Source organism: Mercurialis annua, linkage group LG5, assembly GCF_937616625.2.
Source record: "Mercurialis annua linkage group LG5, ddMerAnnu1.2, whole genome shotgun sequence".
In the NCBI taxonomy this organism is placed as follows: Eukaryota; Viridiplantae; Streptophyta; class Magnoliopsida; order Malpighiales; family Euphorbiaceae; genus Mercurialis; species Mercurialis annua.
In genome coordinates, this window is record NC_065574.1 from 40,302,307 (window position 1) to 40,307,951 (window position 5,645).

The following is a 5,645-nucleotide window of genomic DNA, read 5'->3' on the forward strand; positions in this document are numbered from 1 at the left end:
TTCTGCGGCCTCCTTTTATAGTGAGCTTATGGCAGTTGTCATCTGGTAAATCGTGGGTTTGTCCCACGATTTCTGATGATGGTTAAGGCACGTTCTCCGATTATCCCGGGTAGTGGAGATAAGGGAACGAAGTGGACGAGGTAAGCTTGATATTGAACGGGCGAAGTCTGATCAAGACCGAGCTGGGCGATATTTATATCATATCTGGGCGATATTCCTTTCGGAGTGCAAAGTGGGAGAGTATAGCGTTTCCTAGGCGATGCTTGGAGTTCGGATATTCTTAGGTCGGTATCACAATCCATATAAAACCCTAGATATGCAATCTTAGGCAAAATAACCCAAAAACGATATTATGAATCATAAGGATGAGAAACCATTACCTAATAATGAAGAACAACATGTTAATTGGGATATAAATAGAAGGTATGAAGGGCTGGACCGAAATCAAAAATTTCTACAAGTCTCCAACGAAGAACAAAATTGATTAAATCGCGCAGATCTTGTAACAAGGATGTAAAATCACATACTTAGCGTAATGAATCGCATCCGGAATTGTTAGAACGAATATCTTATATAAAACAATTCGTTTTAGGGTTTGTGGGAAGGGAAAGGGGGCTGCTCACATGAATTAGGGGTCTACTTATAGACTCCTACGGGCTTTACTTGGGCTTTGTTTAAAGTCTTACGATTTAATAGTTATTTTTAGAGTTAGAAACCTCCAAATAACAATCCAACCGACCTGATTTTAGTAAATCCTCTTAGGAACAACATATCCAAAGATGAGCCCGATCCGACCGTTCAATTGTGAGATATCAACGTTTTACTAACACATGGCAGTTTTGGAAAATATGTGAATACTGTTTTGATTAATACCCAAAAATAAATTGAATGAACATCGAACACATAAGGGCTCATGGGATACATATGAGACTGTCACGACCCGAAATCTCGAGTCGAGACCGGCGCTAGGGAATGAAAATGGTAGTTCTGAAACCCGTAGCAAGCCTAAAATTCACTAAAATGTTTTCGCAAAACATCAATCATACATTGGCATTATAGCGGAAGCATATACATATACACATCTTTATACACTAGTAACTTATTGACACAAAATACTTGGGCTTATTGTTTCTGTATCATGTACGTACTAGCCCGATACATACTATTGTTCAAAACCATATCATCACGGGTATTCACCTTCCGTGTATAAAACATATATAACTACAAAGACAACAAATGAGAACCGACGTTGTATCTAAATGTTGTACTAGACCACAGCTCTGGTCAGACAAGACACTACTGCAGCAACTACGGAAGTCTGGACTGCAAAAGACAAGATTTACTTCCGATCAATGAATGGACTTCTAGCCAAGTCCAGAGTCTAGGTACCTGAAAGCAAACACTATAGGAGGGGGGGGTCAGCTTTGAGCTAAGTGAGATATACGTTACTCACCCTATTATCAAAATAGCATCGCCTTTATAAAACCATTGTGTGTAAATACAAATTTTTCATATACATATACTTTCAAACAATTCAAATGGCAAATAGGAAAAACAAGTCTTAATCTTAGACTTATATCGCTCTAGGTTTTATCTAGTCTTAGCGAAGATATTGCCTTTTCTATCCATCACAAATTCTGGGCTAATCACCAGACACAAAGTCTAGAAATCAATCAACCATACACTAATACAAAATGCCCGAGATAATTCAACCGAGCTCACACCACATAGCGTTCACAAAACTTCCACACCATACTAAATATACACATTCATAAGCATTCCAAGTAACTAAAATATAGCTCAAGCGATGATCCATTCAACATAAGTAAACACCATAACAAACGTAGTAGTCCAATGTTTACTTCAAACCAAACATATTCACACATTTCCAAGCAACATCAAGCTTACAGAAGGATATTCAATTATGCGCATAATTCATATGTTGGCCCAAATCGCCTTTTAAGCAACCAACATATTGTTATTGGCCCGAATCGCCATTTAGGCAACCAATAACTGAATTATCACAATGTTGGCCCAAATCGCCCAATAGGCAACCAACATATTGTTATTGGCCCGAATCGCCATTTAGGCAACCAATAACTCAATCTCACGTCGTTGGCCCGAATCGCCATTTTAGGCAACCAACGACTATTATCAATTATCATTAAATATTCAAATATAAGCATGAAATGATCATCAGAACCAAACATTACTAACTTGAACATTTCAACCATGATTGACAAGCGCATTTACATCTCAAATCAACACAAAACATTCACACCACACATTTACAAAGCAACATAAATAATACAATACAAGCCAAACCATTCTAATACAATTAAGTCGTATACAAACGACACAAACCAATCTAATCAATTCAAGCCAACAAAAACAATCCAAACAATAAAAATCAATAAACAACTCATTCCAAACAATTCATGCGATGCATTTAAATACTATTCATATAGTATATAATATAAGTTTAATATGATAATGCGAGTAAGTAAAATATACTCACCGCTTGCTTATCCAAAATCCTCGTTATTAATAGCGTAAGCTCCCTGTTCTCCATGTCCTCTATTAGTTTTCCTTGTCGAACCTAGGGCAAATCATATAGATCTCGAGTGAGATTTTAACTCAATAGATACTTAGACTCGAGATAAACAAGTTGCATAACTTGTCGCATTATCGACCCCGTAGTCGACTATGTTTGCCAATCGTAAAATAGTCCGACCTCTAAATGAAACTGACATTCTTAAAGTTCAGAATGTCCTCTACAAGTTTTGTTTAGATCTTGGACTAATACTAGCACCCGAAGGTGTCGGAAACTAGCCCTTAACTTATTAACTTGGGATATCCAGAAAATCAGAACTGTTACGCGCATCGTAATGTTATGATCTGTTTGGGCCACTTAGAGGCTGAATTTGCAGAAACCTAAACCTAGACATATTTAGAGGACACTCTTAAGTTTCCGTACCAACAAACGGAACTTAATTCAGAGCTGTATAGCTCGAGAAATTGTCCTTGCAATATGGCTGTTCTGCAGCACATATTCTGCAATATCTTCAAACAATGTTCGACATACAAACTCACTAATATTCATCTCTAACAACTCCATTGCAAGCTTACAATCATCAATTGAATCTTATACTCTTAGCCTTAATCATGGCCGAACCTATCACCATTCATTCATATCAAAATTTCATCAATTTTCAGCTTATACTTGACAATTTCATATCACTAACCTCATTTCTAACATTTGAAACCATCATCACTAACTTAAACAATTAATCACGAAACAACAGCAGCAAACCCTAACTCCAAGTCGTGAATTTTACCTTGATTAACAGGTATAGATCAGTAGAGCTCCTCCTCCTCGTTCCGTGGCCGCAAGAATCGTCCAATTCCGTCGAGAAATGAAAGAGTTATGATGATTTGAAGTTTGGAAGGTAAAGAGAAGAAGAACATACGGGTTCTTTCTTATTTCAGCTAGAGAAATGAGGTTTTGCTGAATTTTAATTCATTTTTCTTGTTTTTATATTAGTGGCCTAAGTCTCTCTTTAGTCCTTAGACTTGCCACCTCCTCACTTCACAATTTGTAACTTTTCTTTTGTCCAATTTAGTCCGTCGAACGCTAAATCTTTTAGATCCGATCAATTCCATATTATTTATTTTCAAATAAATAATATTAGTCCCATATCTTATAATATCAGTTTCCGATATCTTATTTTGGCAATTTTAGCCAAAAACACTCAAATTCCAGTTTTGAGGTAACTTGCACTTTTTCTCTCTTTTGTGTCCAAATTCCACTTTAATAATTATCGATAACCATTTTATCGATATTATTTATATAAATATTAATTCTCGTCTATATTCTATTTAATTTCTATTTTCTGGGAATTAAAAGCTCATTTTCAAATTTTAAGCTAAAGTTGACTTTTAGCCACTTTCTCAACTTTATCTCTTTAATCCAATTCCATCTTTCTTATGGAATATTATTATTGAAATTTTCTTATTAAAATTTCAATATCGACCTACTCGTTTTCTCTTTATCTAACTACTCCGTTTAATTTCTTACTTTTCTCATTTTGACAATTCAAAATGAGACTCATCGCTTCTTTTCAAAATCTCAAAATTCCAGGTTATTACAATCTTCCCTCCTTAAAAAAAATCGTCCTCGAATTTTCATAATTCTTATTCCTTTAACCCGGTAACAACTTTAACCGTCCTTTTTAATCTCTTTATATACCAACTTGCTTTATCTTAAACCGCCTTATTATCGATCTTAGACATTAATCAAAACTATATTTGATTAATCTTTAGCAATCCAATTGGTTGACTTAACATTTTAAGTCAACTTAGACTTTTCCAAAACTGGCTTTCGAGCCTACTTCGGCTATCCAAACCTCTTATCTAAAAGCGTCTATCTACCAAATAAAATTAGTATTCTTATAGTCGGCAAAGTGGTCTACCACTTCTGTTTAGACTTTGAGCTGAGATTCCTTCTCGAAGGTATAAGAAATCAACCTCAAGGTTGCCTTCTTGAGCTGAATTCGAAAGACTACAAAACTGTCATCATGGCTGATGTTAAAGCCAATAAACCAAGCATTTATTTTAGTCTTTTTCCAAATTTTATTTCATATCCCTATATTTCAATACCTAATCTACAAATTTCGTGAAGAGTTGAACTTTTTCCGACATTTTCTCGGTTTCCGAAATCGCTTTCGAAGTTGGCTACTAGCCACACTTTCCTTTCTTGCTTAACTTCGTGTTTTTCGGTCATCTTTGAGCTTGAAAAACAATCAATCCAATTGAACTACATCATGATTAAACTATCCAAGTTTAATATATTCTATGTCATCTACTTATGTCCATTGACTTCGATTAAAAGTAATCGAGTCTCTAGGTCCAAACTTTATCCGACACATGGCCTCGTGGGCTGACTGGGAACTGCACTTTGTAGTCGCAAATTCCAACTTATCTCATCTTGACGATCCCTTTGACGTTCATACTCATCGTTTACTTATAATTTCTAATTAAGTATAAAATTGACCTTTTGCTTTATCTTAAAGCGTATTTCTTATCATTTGGGTTATCGTGTTTGCCTAAACCAAAGAACGCGTAACACCTATCTTATGTTCGAATAACGTCGCTCCTTTACTTTTCCTTCTTAATCTTATTCTTAACATTCCCTTATTAGGTTTTACTATTCTTGATAGCCTTTATCTTTGTCTCCAATCCTATAACCTTCCAAGTTTATCGAAGTCTAACGTCATCTTATTTGCGTTCCTCGTATCTTTCTTGCGTCCGATCATGTCTATACTTATCTTTTCCTACCACGTTTTCGCTGCAATACTCTGATTATCCACTTTCTAACTGTTGTTCTTACAGTTAGGTTTATACGATCTTTCACTTGACATCCTTATTGATGTCTTATGGTATATGGGGACACTTTTCTTTTTATATCCCATGAAATGAGATTGTTCGCTACGCATTCATTAATAGGTGTCATGTCTATCCTTTATGGCATACTTCTTATCTTTTGATCATTTAACTTGAATCGTCTATTCGGGATTGGTAAAATTCTTACTATAGTCCAATGTACTCCTTATATTAGATTCTTACTAATATCTGATCTATCAGTA

At 35.4% G+C, this 5,645-nt stretch overlaps 1 long non-coding RNA gene across 1 annotated transcript; it reads right to left on the minus strand.

The window, feature by feature from the left end:
• Window positions 1-1,059: 1,059 nt before the first annotated feature.
• On the minus strand, window positions 1,060-3,484 carry LOC126680036 (uncharacterized). Its single transcript, XR_007641033.2, has 3 exons — window positions 3,339-3,484; window positions 2,519-2,599; window positions 1,060-1,402 (listed from the first exon to the last, which is right to left on the minus strand). It is a non-coding gene; the product is annotated as an uncharacterized LOC126680036 (long non-coding RNA).
• Window positions 3,485-5,645: the final 2,161 nt, after the last annotated feature.